The sequence below is a fragment of the Theropithecus gelada genome, chromosome 1 (genome assembly GCF_003255815.1).
Source record: "Theropithecus gelada isolate Dixy chromosome 1, Tgel_1.0, whole genome shotgun sequence".
Lineage (NCBI taxonomy): Eukaryota > Metazoa > Chordata > Mammalia > Primates > Cercopithecidae > Theropithecus > Theropithecus gelada.
The window spans coordinates 58,545,324-58,565,390 of record NC_037668.1 but is presented as its reverse complement, the minus strand read 5'-3'; the positions used below and the strand labels follow the sequence as shown (position 1 = coordinate 58,565,390).

Below are 20,067 nucleotides of genomic sequence, written 5' to 3'. Positions count from 1 at the left end.
AAAAAAAAAAAAAAAAAAAAAAAAAAAAAAAACAACAACAACAACAAACTCTTAGTTTGACAGTAATTTTTATACCGTTAGATTTTTTTTTTTTTTCCTGAATGACATTGAAAATTTCATTACTAAAAGCCGAAGGTCAAGTCTTTGACTTGAGAGTGTTTTATTCTTGTATTGTGAAATCTGTTTTCTGTGTAAACTGCTGTGGGATAGATAAAGTGGTTGATGAAATAGGGCAAAAAATTTAAAGTCGATTGGCTGAACTGTAGCCTCGGTACTGGATTATGAGGGACAGAGATAGGTAGAAGCTCTCCCCTGGGGGACGAGAAATTTGGAGGACAATTCCACTGAGTTTACCCACTTTGCTTGCACTCTTTTAGCACTAGGATATGTCGTATTCACCATACATTGACTGCCTATGGGAGATAATTCCAGAGAGCCAGGCAAAACTCAGTGGATGAGGCTGGGTGCCGTGGCTCACGTCTGTAATCCCAGCACTTTGGGAGGCGAAGGCGGGCGGATCACCTGAGGTCAGGAGTTCGAGACAGGCCTAACCAACGTGGAGAAACCCCATCTCTACTAAAAATACAAAATTAGTGGGGCGTGGTGGCACATGCCTGTAATCCCAGCTACTTGGGTGGCTGAGGCAGGAGAATTGCTTGAACCTGGGAGGTAGAGGTTGTGGTGAGCGGAGATCGTGCCATTGCACTCTACTCTGGGCAACAAGAGTGAAACACCATTCCCCCCCCCGAAAAAAAATTCAGTGGATGAATATATTTTGACTCCACTTGTACTTTCTCTTTTTCACTTGGTATGGCCATCTTACAATGATATTCTGATACCCACCCCTGATGTGTCAACCAGTCTTACTCTTCAGTGCTGTTAATCTTTTTTCCTGAAGGGTTTTAAAAATTTTGTTTTTATTTTATATTAGAAAAAGAGCTACCATGGTTTCTTGGATTGGGTGGATGCCTTGGATAATCCATTCAAGGAAGATCACTTCATCCAACTTAATGCAGCCCAACTTAATGAAACCCATTTTCTTCGCTTACTGACGAAAACACTGATGGGGCATATTGAGGCCATAATTTGGATCAGATCTTGCTGGTCTGAGCATACGCAACAAGAGAGAGAACCCTGGCTGAATTTTTTTTTTTTTTTTTTTTTTTGAGACAGAGTCTCGCTCTGTCGCCCAGGCTGGAGTGCAGTGGCGCGATCTCCGCTCACTGCAAGCTCCGCTTCCCGGGTTCACGCCATTCTCCTGCCTCAGCCTCCCGTAGCTGGGACTACAGGCACCCACCACCTCGCCCGGCTAGCTTTTTGTATTTTTCAGTAGAGACGGGGTTTCACCGTGTTAGCCAGGATGGTCTCGATCTCCTGACCTCGTGATCCGCCCGTCTCGGCCTCCCAAAGTGCTGGGATTACAGGCTTGAGCCACCGCGTCCGGCCCCCTGGCTGAATTTTTGAGAGTGGCTCCAGTAGAGCTGCTGGTGACCCATCTTGCTCTCAGGAGAGCAATGAGGCAAAAGGAAAGAGCTCCGGTTAATTTTTATACCTTGTAATTAATAGGAACTACTATGTTAAACTGGGAGGGAGCCCAAGTATTTTCCAAACTGGGGAGTCTCGACATTCCTAGAAATGTCTTTCTGTTGTACCTGCTAATGGACTCTCTTAGACAATAAATCTTGTCTTTTGGGTAGATTGCCTTAGCATTTGTGCTAGTAGCATTTAGTTAACGTGTCAAAGCTGAATAATCCGTCTTTCATATTTTGTTTCTCTTAGGCATATACTCTTAGAGCCTTTTCATTATACTCAGAATTCACAAGGCTTAACATTATGTACTTGGTCAAAAGAATCGTCAGCAGGCCTTCTTCAACTATAACTTTTTTTTTTTTCTTGAGACAGAGTCTTACTTTGTCACCCACTGGCACTATCTGGGCTGGCTCACTGCAACCTTTGCCGCCTGAGTTCAAGTGATCTGGTGCCTCAGCCTTCTGAGTAGCTGGGATTATAGGGTTGTACCACCATGCCCAGCTAATTTTTGTATTTTTAGTAGGGACAGGGTTTCACCATGTTGTCCAGGCTGGTTTTAAACTCCTGGCCTCAAGCAATCCTCCCGCCTTGGCCTCCCAAAGTACTGGGATTAAAGGTGTGAGCCACAATGCCCGGCCTGACTCTAACTTTAACCTAGCCTGATTATAACTTTAAGAATTACCTTGTTCCAGTATAAACAAAAGAAGTTCAGCTGGTCACGATTGGCTCATGCCTGTAATCCCAGCACTTTGGGAGGCCGAGGTAGGTGAATCACCTGAGGTCAGGAGTTCGAGACCAGCCTGGCCAACATGGTGAAACCCCATCTCTACTAAAAAATACAAAAATTAGCCAGGTGTAGTGGTGGGTGCCTGTGGTCCCAGCTACTTGGGAAGCTGAGGCAAGAGAATCACTTGAACCTGGGAGGCAGAGATTGCAGTGAGCTGAGATCGCACCACTGCACTCCAGCCTGGGTGACAGAGCAAGACTCCAACTCAAAAAAAAAAAAAAAAAAAGGTTCAGTCAGATCCTCTTCTCTAATGCCGAATGGTACTTGATTGTATATGCCTCTGAAATGGCAGTTTGTAGAGATATTTGTGATGTATCTCTTTACCTTCTTTAATTTTAAAAGGTTTTTATTTATTTTTATTTTTTTGAGATGGAGTTTCATCCATTCACCTAGGCTGGAGAGAAGTGGCAGGATCTCAGATCACTGCAACCTCCGACTCCTGGGTTCAAGCAGTTCTCCTGCTTCAGCCTCCTGAGCAACTGGGATTATACGTGTCTGCTACCATGCCCTGCTAATTTTTTTTTTTTTTTTTTTTGGAGACAACAGTCTTGCTCTGTTGCCCAGGCTGGAGTGTAGTTGCTTGATCTCGGCTCACTGCAACCTCTGCCTGCCGGGTTCAAGCAGCTCTGGTGCCTTAACTTCCTGAGTAGCTGGGATTACAAGCATGTGCCACCATACCCGGCTACTTTTTCTATTTTTAGTAGAGACAGGATTTCACCATGTTGGTCAGGCTGATCTCGAACTCCTGACCTCAAGTGATCCACCTGCCTCGGCCTCCCAGAGTGCTGGGATTATAGGCATGAGTTACCGCCCCTGGCAAATTTTTGTATTTTTTGTTTGTTTTTTTATTTTTTGAGACAGAGTTTCACTGTCACCCAGGCTGGAGTGCAGTGGCACTATCTTGGCTCACTGCAACCTCCTCCTCCCGGGTTCAAGTGATTCTCCTGCCTCAGCCTCCTGAGTAGCTGGGATTAATGGCGTGCGCCGTCATGCCCAGCTCATTTTTGTATTTTTGGTAGAGGCGGGGTTTTGCCATATTGGCCAGGCTGGTCTTGAACTCCTGACCTCAGGTGATCCACCCGCCTCAGCCTCCCAAAGTGCTAGGATTACAGGCGTGAGCCACCGCGCCCGTCTTCAAAAGGTTTTTGATGTGAAATTAGTAAAAGTTATATGATAGGTGGTAGTGAGATGTGACCATGGGAATAAAAGGTCATGATAGGAAAATAAATTGGAGTAAAGTTAGATATATGTACCAGAATAATGGGTTATAGAATTTACCCTGATGGGCCGGGCATGGTGGCTCAAGCCTATAATCCCAGCACTTTGGGAGGCTGAGGCAGGCAGATCACGAGATCAGGAGATCGAGACCGTCCTGGCTAACACAGTGAAACCCTGTCTGTACTAAAAATACAAAAAATTAGCCAGGTGTGGTGGCATGCGCCTGTAGTCCCAGCTACTTGGGAGACTGAGGCAGAAGAATTTGTTGAACCTGGGAGGCGGAGGTTGCAACAAACCAAGATCTCACCGTTGCACTCCAGCCTGGGCAACAGAGCGAGACACTGTCTCAAAAAAATAAAAAAAATTAAAAAAAAAAAATAAATAAAGAGTACTTTGATGGTCCTGGTGGCTGAAGAGGAAAGCATAATGAATCATGAGATTCTTACTTAGAGGAAAAAACAGCAGTTAGGAAGCGTTGTACTTTGAATTTCAGTTACAGATGTGGTTGAAGTGCTTTCTAAACTGTAAAGTAGTAAGATTTTTATTTTATTTATTTATTAATTTAATTTAATTTAATTTAATTTTATTTTTTTGAGACAGTCTCCCTCTGTTGCCCAGGCTGGAGTGCAGTGACGTGATCTCGGCTCACTGCAAGCTCTGGGTCACTGCCTCCTGGGTTCATGCCATTCTCCTGCCTCAGCCTCCCAAGTAGCTGGGACTACAGGTGCCTGCCACCACACCTGGCTAATTTTTGTATTTTTAGTAGAGACTGGGTTTCACCGTGTTAGCCAGCATGGTCTCGATCTCCTGACGTTGTGATCTGCCAGCCTCGGCCTCCACAAAGTGCTGGTATTACAGGCATGAGCCACTGCACTTGGCCTTTTTAAAATTTTTTAAACGGAGCCTTACTTTTGTCACCCAGGCTATATAGTGCAGTGGTGTGATCTCGGCTCACTGCAACCTCCACCTCCTGGGTTCAAGCCATTCTCCTGCCTCAGCCTCCCCAGTAGCTGGGATTACAGACATGTGCCACCACACCCAGCTAATTTTTGTACTTTTAGTAGAGATGGGGTTTCACCATGTTAGCCAGGATGATCTCGAACACCTGACCTGAGGTGATCACCCGCCTCCACCTCAAAAAGTGCTGGGATTACAGGAGTGAGCCACTGCGCCCAGCCAGTAGGATGTTATTACTTGTTTTTCATCACACCTTTCTGTATTTTCAGAAGACACACATATCTTTGGTGCATGTGCCCATTTTCTCTCAGGCAACAGCATTAGCTGAATACTCTGCAGGCTAAGCCTGAGTACAAAATTAGGTTTCTGGGTGTGTGGAAAGAATACTTTAAAAATTAGAATCTAGTTATTCACTCTTGTGAAAGGACTTCAACATTCATGCAGGATGAAAGAACTGACAACATAATGCCAGGAGAGGAGTCAGTGCTGAAGTGCTGAGGGTAGGGTAAATCATCTTTTTTTTTTTCTTTTTTTTTTTTTTTTTTTTATGAGACGGAGTCTCGCTCTGTAGCCCAGGCTGGAGTGCAGTGGCCGGATCTCAGCTCACTGCAAGCTCCGCCTCCCGGGTTCACGCCATTCTCCGGCCTCAGCCTCCCGAGTAGCTGGGACTACAGGCGCCCGCCATCTCGCCCGGCTATTTTTTGTATTTCTTAGTAGAGACGGGGTTTCACTGTGTTCGCCAGGATGGTCTCGATCTCCTGACCTCGTGATCCGCCCATCTCGGCCTCCCAAAGTGCTGGGATTACAGGCTTGAGCCACCGCGCCCGGCCCATCTTTTTTTTTTTTTTTCTTTTGAGAGATTTCTGATCCCCTTTTTGTTTTTTACATTCAGTTTCTTTGACTTCTGGATATTGTAAAGAGCCATAGTAGCACTGTGGCTTCAGCTCAGTGTGTAGTTGTTGGCTGCCCTGGTATTTTGCTCCTTGCTGTGAATATAATCTTTTTTTTAGATTGGGTCTCGCTCTGTCGCCCAGGCTGGAGTGCAATGGTGCGATCTTGGCTCACCACAACTTCTGCCTCCTGGGTTCAAGTGAGTCTACTGCTTCAGCCTCCTGAATAGCTGGGACTACAGGTGTGCACCACCATGCCTGGCTACTTTTTGTATTTTTAGTAGAGATGGGATTTCACTATGTTGGCCAGGCTGGTTTTTGAACTCCTGATCTTATGGTCCGCCCGCCTTGGCCTCCCAAAGTGCTGAGGTTACAGGCGTGAGCCACTGCGCCTGGACTGCTGTGAATATAGTCTTAGACCTCCATGTAAGAAGTGGTGGGGTCAGTGATTGGCAATAGGTTGGGTAAGTTTAATACTTGGGAATTTGGTTAAAGAACTTGGCCCTGAATGGTGTACATGTGTTGGTACTTGCAGTTGGGCCATGCGCGGTGGCTCATGCCTGTAATCCCAGCACTTTGGGAGGCGGAGGTGGGCAGATAACGAGGTCAGGAGTTTGAGACCAGCCTGACCAACATGCCGTGTGTGGTGGCGGGCACCTGTAATCCCAGCTACTCAGGAGGCTGAGGCAGGAGAATCGCTTGAACCTGGGAGGCGGAAGTTGCAGTGAGCCAAGATTGTGCCACTGCACTCCAGCCTGGGCGACAGAGCAAGACTCTGTCTCAAAAAAAACCCCCCCCCAAAAAAAAACCCCTGCAGTTATTAGACTTCTTTAGAGGAATGCTCTGCATGTTTTTTTGTGTAATTTTTTTGAAAACTGTTGATTTTTGTTTGTTTTGTTTTGAGACAAAGTTTTGCTCTTGTTGCCCAGGCTGGAGTGCAGTTGATCTTGACCTCCCAAAGTGCTGGTATTACAGGTATGAGCCACCATGCCTGGCCTGTTAAAGATTTTTTAAAATAGCAGCTTTGACTGGGTGTGGTGACTCAAGCCTGTAAATCCCAGCACTTCGGGAGGCTGAGGTGGGTGGCTCTTCTGAGGCCAGGAGTTTGAGACCTGCCTGGCCAACATGGTGAAACCCTGTCTCTACTGAAAATACAAAAAAAAATTAGCCGGGTGGGGGGGTGGGCGCTTGTAATTGCAGCTACTCGAGAGGCTGAGGGAGGAGAATCCCCTGAACCCGATTGGGGCAGAGGTTGCAGTGAACTGAGGTCGCACCACTGCACTCCAGCCTGGGTGACGACTTCATCTCAAAAAAAAAAAAAAAAAGACAGCTTTACAGATATGTAGTTTATCCATTTAAAGTGTATAATTCTGGCTGGGCACGGTGGCTCACTCCTGTAATTCCAGCACTTTGGGAGGCTGAGGCAGGGGGATCACCTGAGGTCAGGAGTTAAAGACCAGCCTGGCCAACATGGGGAAACCCCATCTCTACAAAAATACCAAAAAAAAAAAAAAAAAAAAATTACCCGGGCATGGTGGCGGGTGCCTGTAATCTCCGGTACTCAGGTGACTGAGGCAGGAGAATCACTTGAACCCTGGAGGCGAATGTTGTGGTGAGCTGAGATCGCGCCATTGCACTCCAGCCTGGGCAACAAGAGCAAAACTCCATCTCAAAAAAAAAAAAAGAAATGTTCTTTAATTTGTTAGAGTTTATTGAGTCAAATTGCTTCCCCCACCCCCCAGTTGTCCCAAATTAGGGAGATACCACTTTTAAGTGTCAGAAGCCTTGTGGAATGCAAAACAATGAAATTCATCTGTTGTTCCTTTGGAGAAACTTAGTTTCATAAAGAGAGGAGGGAATTACAAAGATAATTGTTTCTGGCTGGACGTGGTGGCTCATGCCTGTAATCCCAGCACATGAGGTGGGTGGATCACCTGAGGTCAGGAATTCGAGACCAGCTTGGCCAACATGGAGAAACCCTGTCACTACTGAAAAAAAAAAAAAAGAAAAATTAGCTGGTGCATGCCTGTGATGGCTTGGCTCCTGGAGGTGGAGGCTGCAGTGAGCCGACATTGTGCCACTGCACTCCAGCCTGGGCCACAGAGCAAGACCCTGTCTTTTAAGAAAATGGTCTTTAAGCTCAGTGTATCCCTTAAAAGTGATGTACATGGATTAAGGACTAGAAGAAAGTACTGCAAAATATTTATATTTGTATGCATGAAGAGATTACAGGTAGTATGCTTTGCTCTTGTACATTTTGTATTTTCTGAATTTCAAACAGTTATAAAAAAGACAAACCTTATACCATCTGTTAAGAGCTTGGTCTGCCATTTTGAATGAAAGCAGATGGTTGATACATTTCCTGTGGAGTTTTGATGTTAGAAAAGACCTTGGAAATCGAAATTATTTAGCTTTTTCCCCTCAATGAAGTACTGTCCTTTACATTAATTATCTCTCTTTTAATTTTTAAAAAGGTTAGTAGATATGTTGAATATAGGTTGCTGAAATAGGTTGGGTGTATTCAATGAGATCTAGAGGTGATTTTATTTCATTTCATTTCATTTATTTTTTTATTTGTTTTTCTGATACAGAGTCTCGCTCTGTCGCCCAGGCTGGAGTGCAGTGGTGCAATCTCGGCTCACTGCAACCTCTGCCTCCTGGATTCAAGTGATTCTCATGCCTCAGTCTCCCGAGTAGCTGGGATTACAGGGATGCACCATCACGCTTGGCTGATTTTTGTAGTTTTAGTAGAGATAGGATTCCAACCATGTTGACCAGGCTGGTCTCGAACTCCTGACCTTAGATGATCCACCTGCCTCGGCCTCCCAAAGTCCTGGGATTACAGGCGTGAGCCACCGGGCCTGGCCTAGAAATAATTTTATTTTAGTATTAAGTGTTTCCTTTCTGTATCTAGAAGTAATAATGAGTAATCATACGCTTTGTCCTGGAAGTGTTCTAATATTTTTACATGATTTGAACCACCTAGTACTGTATGCACATTTTTATCCTCATTTTTTTTAAAAAAAGTATGTTAGGCCGGGCGTGGTGGCTCAAGCCTATAATCCCAGCACTTTGGGAGGAGGAGATGGGCGGATCACGAGGTCAGGAGATCGAGACCATCCTGGCTAACACAATGAAACCCCGTCTCTACTAAAAAAAATACAAAAAACTAGCTGGGCGAGGTGGCGGGTGCCTGTAGTCCCAGCTACTCGGGAGGCTGAGGCAGGAGAATGGCGGGAACCTGGGAGGCGGTGCTTGCAGTGAGCTGAGGTCACGCCACTGCACTCCAGCCTGGGCGGCAGAGCGAGACTCCATCTCAAAAACAACAACAAAAGTATGTTAGTCCATTTCGTGTTGCTATAAAGGAATATAGGAGACTGGGCAGTTTATAACAAAAAGAGGTTTATTTGTCTCAGTTTTGCAGACTGTACAGGAAGTAAGGTTCAGCATCTGCTAAGGCCTCAGGACACTTTTACTCATGGCAGAAGGCACAGTGGGAGCACATGTATCACATGGTCGGAGAGGGAGCTGGAGAGAGAAGAGGTTCCAGGCACTTTTAAACAGCCAGCTGTTGTGTGAATTAATGGAGTGAGAACTCACTCATTACCATGGGGAGGGTATCAAGTAATTCGTGAGGGATCGGCCCCCATGACCCAGACACTACACCCTGGGCTCACCTCCAACCTTGGAAGTCACATTTCAGATGAGATTTGGAGGGGACAAACATCCAAGCTATATCAAAGTATAATATCCTTTCCCCACTCCCCTCCCCCCACCAGAGGATAACTTTTCTTTTTTTTTTTTTTTTTGAGACAGAGTCTCGCTCTGTCACCCAGGCTGGAGTGCAGTGGCCGGATCTCAGCTCACTGCAAGCTCCGCCTCCCGGGTTCACGCCATTCTCCGGCCTCAGCCTCCCAAGTAGCTGGGACTACAGGCGCCCGCCACCTCGCCCGGCTAGTTTTTTTGTATTTAATAGAGACGGGGTTTCACCGTGTTAGCCAGGATGGTCTCGATCTCCTGACCTCGTGATCCGCCCGTCTCGGCCTCCCAAAGTGCTGGGATTACAGGCTTGAGCCACCGCGCCCGGCCTTAACTTTTCTTTAAAAAAAATTTACTTCTTTTTGGCTGGCCATGATGGCTCATGCCTGTAATCATAGCACTTTGGGAGGCCAAGGTGGGAGGATCACTTGAGCCTAGGAGTTGGAAAACAGCTGGGGCAACATAGCAAGACCCCAATATCTATTAAAAAAATAAAAGCCTAAGATTTTAGTTTTCATAGGAGCTCAGTGAATGGTATGATGCTATTCAAAATTGAATTTAATTATTTCCTTCAGTTCCTCTACTGTGTTCCGTTTCTATGGACGATATCTTCATTTGTGGCATACTAGGAGCTATCCTAGATTTCTGCCTCCTGTTCCTGCCTATAGTAGTTCCGAGATTATACCTATGTTGCTTTATTTGATAGGCTCATGTTTCTTGCCTGGAGATGTTCAGTAGTCTTCTCACTGGCTTTCCTGCATCTCCCCTTTTCTTCTTTGTGGCAATTGTCTGTGCCGCTGCCAAATTGATGTTTTTGAAGATACAGTCTCCTTATGTCTCACCCTTTTGCGCACGCGCTCATGTGTGTACGCTCGTGTGTATGTTTTCTTTCCTATTGCTTTTGGGATAACTTCTAAGCTCCTCATTATGGCATAGGAGGCCTTTCATGTTTTTTTAAAAAAGATATATATTTTTATTTTAAATTTATTATTAGTTTTAGAGAGGAGGGTCTCAACTATGCTGCCCAGGCTGGACTTGAACTCCTGGGCTCAAGCAGTCCCTTCCCCCTTGTGTAGCTGGCACTACAGGCACATGCCATCGCACGCCCAGCTGCCTTTTGTGTTTTGGCCCAGCTTGCCTCTCCAGTCCTTACTGGCACTCCATTTTGGCTATACTAAAGTATTTGTAGCTTTGTGAATACCCATCCTATTTTTGTAGTTTGTGCGGTTTCTCAGCATACTAGTGCTATTTTTATTTATGGAGTTTTCTCCACTTGGAATCCCCTACCTTCCTCATTCACCTAGCCTTTTCCTCATCTTGCAAGCTTCAACTAATGTATCTTCATCTCTGATAAACATTCTCCTTTACTCCCACTTTTCTCCAAGTTTGGGTGCCTGCCTTTAATGCCATTATTGTATGTTGTATACATCTCATTGAAGCTTTTAGCTTCCTGTATTGGAGTTTAATATTTACTTTTTCCCTTACCATCTGGTGCTAGGAAGTTGTTTCAATAAAGAGAGTCTTGGTGGGGCGTGGTGACTCACGCCTGTAATCCTAGCACTTTGGGAAACCAAAGTGAGAGGATCGTGTGAGCCTAGGAGTTCAAGAATAGCTGGGGCAGCATAGTGTGAGGCCCTTGTCTCTATTAAAAAAAAAAAAAAAAGAGAGAGAGAGAGAGAGATTCTTGGGCTTAAGTCCATACCTACTGAATCAGAATTCTCAGTGATAAGACACAGTTCATGTATTTTGTTTTTAATATTCAATTTGTTGTTATCATTTTTGAGATGGAGTTTCACTTTTGTCGCCCAGGCTGGAGTGCATTGGCATAATCTCGGCTTGCTGCAACCTGTGCCTTCCAGGTTCAAGCGATTCTCCTGCGTCAGCCTCCCGAGTAGCTGGGATTACAGGTCCCTGCCGCCATGCCTGGCTAATTTTATGTATTTTTAGTAGAGAGGGGGTTTCGCCATGTTGGGCAGGCTAGTCTCAAACTCCTGACCTCAAGTGATCCGCCTGCCTCGGCCTCCCAGAGTGCTGGGATTACAGACGTGAGCCACTGTACCTGGCCTAATTTATTATTTTTAGAGATAGGGTCTCACTGTGTTGCCCAAGCTGGTCTCAAACTCCTGGCCTCAAGGGATCCTACTGCCTTTACTTCCTCATGTTCTGGGATTACAAATGTGAGCCACTGTGTCTGGCTAGATAGACAGATACATTTTTTCCTCCTATATTATGGTTATGAGTTTGTAAAAAATTTTTTATTTATTATTTATTTTTTTGAGATGGAGTCTCGCTCTGCCGCCTAGGCTGGAGTGCAGTGGCGTGATCTCTGCTCACTGCAACCTCCGTTTCCTGGGTTCAAGCAATTCTTCTGCCTCAGCCTCCTGAGTAGCTGGGACTACAGGCGCCCGCCACCATGCCTGGCTCATTATTTTGTATTTTTAGTAGAGACAGGGTTTTACCATGTTGGCCAGGATGGTCTTGATCTCTTGACCTCATGATCTGCCCGCCTCGGCCTCCCAAAGTGCTGGGATTACAGGCGTGAGCCACTGGACCTGGCATGAGTTTTTTTTAAATTTCCTGTGAGATAGAGTCTTGCTCAGGCTGGAGCGCAGTGGCAGCATCTCAGCTCTCTTGCTCACTGCAGCGTCTGCCTCCTGGGTTGAAGCAATTCTCCTGCCACAGCCTCCCAGGTAGCTGGAATTACAAGTGTGCCACCATGCCTGGCTAATTTTTGTATTTTTAGTAGAGACGGGGTTTTACCATGTCGGCCAGGCTGGTCTTGAATGCCTGACCTCAGGTGATTAGCCTGCCTCAGCCTCCCAAAGTGTTGAGATTACAGGCGTGAGCCACTGGGCCCAGTCTAACATATTTTTTTATATACACCCATCTATAGCCTACGTTATAGAGTCTTTACACATACATACATTTTTCTGTGTTTAAAAAGTTTTAGCCTGGGTAGGCCAGGTGCAGTGACTCACGTCTGTAATCCCAGCACTTTGGGAGGCCGAGGTGGTGGATCATGAGGTCAGGAGATTGAGACCATCCTGGCTAACACAGTGAAACACCATCTCTACTAAAAATACAAAAAAATTAATGGCCTGGTGGCAGGCGCCTATAGTCCCAGCTACTCGGGAGGCTGAGGCAGGAGAATGGCGTGAACCCAGGAGGCGGAGGGAGCTTGCAGTGAGCCGAGATCGTGCCACTCCAGCCTGGGCGACAGAGCGAGACTCCGTCTCAAAAAAAAAATTTTTTTTTTAGCCTGGGTAACAGGGAGACCTCATCTCTATAAGAAAATTAAAAAGTCAGCCAGGCATGGTGGCATATCTGTAGTCCCAACTACTCAGGAAGCTGAGGTGGGAGGACCACTTGAACCTGGCAGGTCAGGGGTGCCGTGAGCCATGTTTGTGACATTGCATTCCAGCCTGGTTGACAGAATGAGGCATTGTCTCAAAAAGTGAAAAGGGAAAAAAAAAAATGTGTGTGTGTGTGTGTATAATTTTAAAACATTTTAAATAGCTATATAAATTCTCTCAATAAGTATATGCTTTAATAATTACTGCTATGTTTAGACTGTTTCCCTCTTCTCCTATTACAGTACCAGGTTAAAGATCTTTGTTAACAAATCTATGCCTGTATTTCTCATGATTTGCTTAGATAAAATTCCTAGAAGTGGAATTACCAGATCAAAGGGCATGAATATTAATCAAACCCATATTACATATTGTCAGATGTCCAGAAAAGTCAAATAAAGCAAGGTAAAGTTGTGTTTGTTTGTGTGCGTGTTTTAAAGAAAGGTAAGAATCATCTTAAAGAACCTAGCTCTAGCAGTACTATTTCTGCTATTTTACCACTTGTATGACTAAGGGCAGTTTCTCACATTATAAATATTTCTATATAATGCCTGTGTCATGTTTTTGATACTGTGCTAGATGCTCAAGGGATTATTTTTAGGGAGATAAGACAAGTCACCATAGCACTGTTAATAAGGTATGGTTTGGTACTTGGCGGGTGTTACTTCAGATGTTAAGGAGAATGTAGAAAGTGGTGTCTACCATGGTCTTTGAACAGTAGTCTACATTTCTGCAATGCCTAGTGCATTGCAAAGGGAGAGCGAATCAACTAGAGAAGTAATCTCAGGTTAAAGTTTTTCCCCCTTGTTTAAATGATTTCTACACCCTCAGTTCATGGAGACTAACACTGTAGGCATGCCTGGTAGCTGATATTTCTCCTTTGAACATATTTCTCTCTCTTTTTTTAAATCTTTAGCTTTAAAGATCATCTGCATTTTCTTCTGAAATAAAAGATATCCACCCATTTGGCCATATTTATTTATTCTTTAGCAGTTGAAGTATTAAATGATGCCAATTTTTTTTTTTTTTTTGAGACGGAGTCTCGCTCTGTTGCCCAGGCTGGTGTGCAGTGGCACGATCTTGGCTCACTGCAACTTCCGCCTCCCGGGTTCACGCCATTCTCCTGCCTCAGACTCCTGAGAAGCCAGGACTACAGGCCCCTGCCACCACGCCCGGCTAATTTTTTGTATATTTTAGTAGAGATGGGGTTTCACCGTGTTAGCCAGGATGGTCTCCTGACCTCCTGAACGTGTTAGCCAAGATCATCTCCTGACCTCATGATCTGCCCACCTAGGCCTCCCAGAGTGTTGGGATTACAGGCATGAGCCACCACGCCCGGCCCTGAATGATGCCAGTTTTTATTTTAAATCCTGAATAATCTTATATTCCTTCTTTTTTTTTTTTTTTTAAGACTGAATCGTGCTTTATCACCTGGGCTAGAGCGCAGTGGTGCAATCTTGGCTGCCTCCCCGTTTCAAGCAATTCTCCTACCTCAGCCTCCTGAGTAGCTGGGAATACAGGCGCCTCCCACCATGCCCAGCTAATTTTTTGTATTTTTAGTAGAGGCAAGGTTTCACCATGTTGGCCAGGCTGGTCTCAAACTCCTGACCTCAAGTGATTCACCTGCCTCGGCCTCCCAAGTGCTGGGAGGCATGAGCAACTGCACCCAGCCTATATTCATTATGTTTTAGATGTTTAGCTTTCTCATGGGGAAATGAATACCCAGACCTAAACCTTTTCACTGTCAACCTGCTAGTCTTGGAAAAGAATTTTAATGAAGTGTTACCGATACTTAGTTTCTGTCATGTCAGCAGAGAAATATCAACAGGAGTGATTGTAAAGTGGCTAGTCTTAAAATCCAAGTGTTACGATCTTTGATCCACTGCTCAATTTATTTCGATCTGATCTATATTATTTTCTAGCTCTTCTGGTTTATTGCTGAATAGTCGATGCATGGTTTTTCTTTGTAGGATATTGTGACTTCATAAAGAGTGAAAAATCTCACACTGAATATTGTCTTTTAGTTTCTTCTGACCATAACCCCTTGTTTAAGTCTTGTGTACAGTACACTGGTTGGTATCTGTTCTTAGCACAAAAAACTATGTGAAGCCAGTGTTCAGGGAAGAAACCACAACCATGGTAATCAACAGTATCTTTACCTTCTCTCATATGGTTATCTGACTCATCAATTACTCTTATCTTCGTCTAAAATGGGGCAATCAATCATACTCTTCTTCATGATAGCCATTTACAACTGCCCTTGTGCTGAACCACCCACATTAATGTATTTTAGGCCTGGTCTTGATGTAAGTTCTTTGCCTTAGTGTGGTTTTTCCTACCCTTCGTGTCCTCTTGAGTGTAGCTCCAAAGACCTAAACATGTCCTCATGTATAGCCAGGATCTTTATAGCATTCTTCTAAACAGAACACTGAGTGGCCCCCAGAGCACTCTGAATACCTGCCCCCCCTGCTGTCCAATCCCATGTTTAGCTGTGTGCCCTGACGAGGGAGCAGGATGTTTGCCTGAACATACTTTTTGTAGAGATGAGAGTCTTGCTGTGCTGCCCAAGCTATCTTGAACTCCTGGCCTCACCTCAAAAGTACTGGCCTTGAAAGTACTGGCCATGTAGAGGTGTGAGCCACCCTGTCCAGTCTGCTCTTGCCTTTGATGACAATAGGAACAAGTGGTAAAAGGCATAAGGAGCTGAATTTGGGCCGGGCATGGTGGCTCACACCTGTAATCCCAGCATTTTGGGAGGCCAAGGCAGGCGGATCACAAGGTCGGAGTTTGAGACCAGCCTGGCTAACATGGTGAAACCCCGTCTCTACTAAAAATACAAAAAATTAGCCAGGTGTGGTGGCACATGCCCATAGTCCCAGCTACTCAGGAGACTGAGGTAGGAGAATTGCTTGAACCCGGGAAGCAGAGGTTGCAGTGAGCCGAGGTAGTGCCACTGCATTTCAGCCTGGGCAACAGAGTGAGACTCTGTCTCAAAAAAAAAAGCTGAGTTTGAATTCTATTTCGGATCTTTATCAGTTACGTGATTTCTGTAAACCTTGGTTTCCTCATATATAAAATGGAATAATGTCTGTGTTGCAGCACAGTGCCTGGTGTTCAGTGTTGTTGTTATTGACAGTTAATAAATGATACAAACATTCATTCATAACGTCATGCAATAGGTTTTGCAGCTATTTATACCAAAAGAGGTTTTTGGGTTTTTTTCCCCTCCAGTAATTAGGAAAGAATGATTTATCTATATTTTGTTTAAGGACTGTAATAACTTCTTGCTTTTGTTTTGTTTTGTTTTGTTTTTTATTTGAGACGGAGTTTCACTCTTGTTGCCCAGGCTGGAGTGCAATGGTGCGATCTTGGTTCTCTGCAACCTCTGCCTGCCAGGTTCAAGCGATTCTCCTGCCTCAGCCTCCTGAGTAGCTGGGATTACAGGTGCACGCCACCACGCCTGGTTAATTTTGTATTTTTTTTTTTTTTGAGACAGAGTCTTGCTCTGTTGCCCAGGCTGGAGTGCGGTGACGCGATCTCGACTCACTGCAAGCTCCGCCTCCTGGGTTCACGCCATTCTCTTGCCTCAGCCTCCCTAGTAACTGGGACTAGAGGTGTCCGCCACCATGCCCGGCTAATTTTTTGTATTTTCAGTAGAGATGGGGTTTCACCGCGTTAGCCAGGATGGTCTCAATCTCCTGACTTCGTGATCCGCCTGCCTCGGCCTCCCAAAGTGCTGGGATTACAGGTGTGAGCCACCACGCGTGGCCTAATTTTGTATTTTTAGTAGAGATGGGGTTTCTCCATGTTGGTCAGGCCGGTCTCAACTTCCTGACCTCAGGTGATCTGCCTGTCTCGACCTTCCAAAGTGCTGGGATAACAGATGTGAGCCACTGCGCCCCATCAACTTCTTGCTTTGCTTACAAATGGGAATAACAGTACCTGTGTTTTCGGGGTAGTTATGACTATTTTTTTCTTTTGAGACAGAATCTTGTTTTGTCACCCAGGCTGGAGTGCAGTGGTGCAGTCTCAGCTCACTGCACCTTCCGCCTCTTGGGCTCAAGCGATTCTTGTGCCTCAGCCTCCTAAGTAGCTGGGATTACAGGCATGTGCCATCATGCCTGGCTGATTTTTGTATTTTTAGTAGAGACAGGATTTTCGCATGTTGCCCAGGCTGGTCGCAGGCTCAAGGGACCCACTTATCTCAACCTTCTGTGTAGTTATGACTATTAAAAGAGATGATGAAGTGTGTAAAGTATTTATATGATCAGGACCAGACACAAAGTAAGTCTTAGTAATAGTTGTTGTTATTAATACAGATATGTCGTGTGCAGAAGATGCTGTAGAACAGACTTACTAGGTTTTTTTCCCTTTGATGATTAAATTCAAATTAGATTAAAACTTATATTCTCTTTCTTTTTCTCATTGCTCAAGTTTCTCCTCTTTGCCTGCCATTTTCTCACTGGTATTTCCTTTCCATAATGGTTCTTGGCATCAACTATTCTGATTATATTGTTCTGATCCCTTTTAGTGAAATGGAACCATCATGATCTAGGTTTCTGTATGCAAAAAATCCTTGAGAACAAAAGTAGGTGTGGAGATGAATAGCCTATCTTTATGAGGAAATAATCTAGGAGAGGCAGTTTTATTATTAAAGTATGAAAATCTACTCTAGTTAACAAAAATTCAGGGTATTTAATGAAAGAACACTAAGGACACTCTGAACCCCAGAGCAAGAAATATATACATGGGCTTCCTGAATACTTGGAGGCTTTCTGTTTTTTTTTAGGGGCACAGTAGTCCATTGTCTCTGCTTCCTTCAGCACATTTCTTTCTCCGTGTTGACTGCTACTTTTTGCGTATACGTCAGTTAGCCGCCACACCCGGGTAATTTTTGTATTTTTGGTAGAGACAGGATTTCACTGTGTTGGCCATGCTGGTCTTGAACTGGTGATCTCGGGTGATCCGTCCACCTCGGCCTCCCAAAGTTCGTGATTACAGGTGTGAGCCTGTAAATTTGTTTTAATATAGACATTTTCAGTGTGATTTAATGAACTCCCCAACTCAGTGATACTTTTGTAACTGAGTTTGCTTTCTGTAATCAAGCAACAGACAACTAGTCAAATTGGCTCCAGTAAAGGGGCGTTCATTGTAAAGACACACTGAGAAGTTCAGGACAAGAATGCCAGCAAAGCAAGTACAAGAACTGAACCAGAATGCTAGCAAAGCCTGTGTTTTTAGTGGTTTTATTCCAGAATGCATGGTCTAACATAGTGTTTGCTTTATTCTGCTTGAGATTCAGTGTTCAATAATATCTGCTTGAAAAATTGATAAATTGTAATTATTCAAATAATTGATATTTCTATTTGGATCATTAACTTCTTACAATTCAGAATTCCTTTGTGCCCACGTCTGTTTAAATTTATTTTCCATGGCTGGGTGCAGTGGCTAATACCTGTTATCCCAGCACTTTAGAAGGTGGGAGGATTGCTTGAGGTCAGGAATTCGAAACCAGCCTAGACAACATAGTGAGACCTTGTCTCTACAAAAAAATAAAAAACAATTAATTGGATGTGGTGGTGTGTGTCTCTAGTCCTGGCTATTTGGGAGGCTGAGATGGGAGTTTGAGGCTGTAGAGAGCTGTCCAGCCTAGGTAACAGAGCCAGACCCTGTCTCAAAAAAATAAAATAGGCTGGGCATGGTGGCTAACACCTGTAAGACCAGAACTTTGGGAGGCCATGCCGGAGGATCACTCGGGCTCAGGGCTTTGAGACCTGCCTGGGCAACATGGTGAAACCCCATTTTCTACAAAAAATACGAATATTAGCTGGACATGGTGGCACATACCTGTAGCCCCACCCACCTGCTCAGGAGGCTGAGGTAGGAGGATACCTTGAGCCTGGGAGGTGGAGATTACGGTGAACCTAGATCGCACCACTGCGTCCAGCCCGGTCAACAGAGCCAGACTCCATCTCAAAAAAAAAAAAAAAAAAAATCAGTAAGGTCGTCTTCTAAAATTCCTTTATTTCTTGGCTTGATAACCAATATGGTCTCCTAATTCTCTTCCTAGCCCTCTACTTAGATTTCCATCTTTTATTTCTACTAGTCTACACTGTAGTCATGGAAAATAACTTTTTTTTTCTTTTTTTTGTATTTTTTTTTTAGAGACAGGGTTCAAGAGATTCTCCTGCCTCAGTCTCCCGAGTAGCTGAGACTATAGGTGCGCGCCATCACGCTGAGCTAATTTTTGTATTTTTGGTAGAGACGGAGTTTTGCCATGTTGGCCAAGCTGGTATTTAACTTCTGATCTCAGGTGATCCGCCTGCCTTGGCCTCCCAAAGTGCTAGGATTACAGGTGTGAGCCGCCATGCCCAGCACACTTTATTTTATTTTTGAAACAGGGTCTCCCTCTGTGGCCCAGGCAGGAGTGTAGTGGCATGATCTTGGCTCATTGCAACCTCCATCTCCAGGGCTCAAGCAGTCCTGCTTTAGCCTCACGAGTAGCTGGGACTACAGGCACATGCCAAAAGATTTGTAAAGTGATGCTTTTAATTTTTCATTTTCCAGAATGTGGTAATGTAGTTCCAGGTTTGTCTATTTGAGCAAAAACCTGTTTTTTTTTTTTTGAGACGGAGTCTCACTCTGTCGCCTGGGCTGGAGTGCAGTGGCCGGATCTCAGCTCACTGCAAGCTCCGCCTCCCGGGTTCACGCCATTCTCCTGCCTCAGCCTCCCGAGTAACTGGGACTACAGGCACCCGCCACCTCACCTGGCTAATTTTTTGTATTTTTAGTAGAGACGGGGTTTCACCGTGTTAGCCAGGATGGTCTCGATCTCCTGACCTCGTGATCGCCCGTCTCGGCCTCCCAAAGTGCTGGGATTACAGGCTTGAGCCACTGAGCCTGGCCCAAAAACCTTTAAAAAAAAAAACAACAGGATCCCACTCTTGCCCAGGCTGGAGTGCAGTGGTGTGCTCATGGCTCACTGCAGCTTCAAATTGCTGTGTTGCCCAGGCTGGAATGTGACATCTGTTTACGGGCACAGTCGTAGTACACTGCAGCCTTGAACTCTTGGGCTCAAGCAGTCCTCCTACCTGAGCTTCCTGAGTAGCTGAAACTACAGGTGGACGAGACTGCATCCAGCTCTCTGTTTTGATTTTATAATATCCTATGTGGTAAAATACCAACTCAGTGTGCTAAATTATGGTTCTGGTTAGGGCAGAATCCATGTTTGAAAAAGAATGCAGGTATTGAGAATTACAGAAGAAAGTTCTGAGATCTGGAAATGGGAAGAAGCTCAGAAGTGCAGATTATGTATATGGATGATAGCCTTGGGTGGGATGAAGAATGGAATATAGAGTTAGGTTAGGCACTAAAGTTGTCAGCTCACTTCACCTCTTTAGTAAAGGGAGTGGGAGATGCCTTTATTGGGAGGAGCAGCAGCAGAGAAAGCCTGGGTTGGGATGAGGAAGTTACACATTTTTGGCAAGTGGCCCAAAGAGAAAAGTAGGAAATGGTTTTGTGAAACCAGAGGAGATAGATAAGGTCAATCAGTTGAAAGGGGGTGTGAGGCGGGGGC

The 20,067-nt window shown here is 44.8% G+C and overlaps 1 protein-coding gene and 1 pseudogene across 7 annotated transcripts in view; one reads left to right on the top strand and one right to left on the bottom strand.

Moving 5' to 3' along the window:
• The window catches only part of PUM1 (pumilio RNA binding family member 1), a 137,494-nt gene that overhangs the window by 14,744 nt on the left and 102,683 nt on the right, over positions 1–20,067 (top strand). The gene's annotated exons all lie outside the window — the stretch shown is intronic.
• LOC112631996 lies at positions 923–1,681 on the bottom strand (annotated as a pseudogene).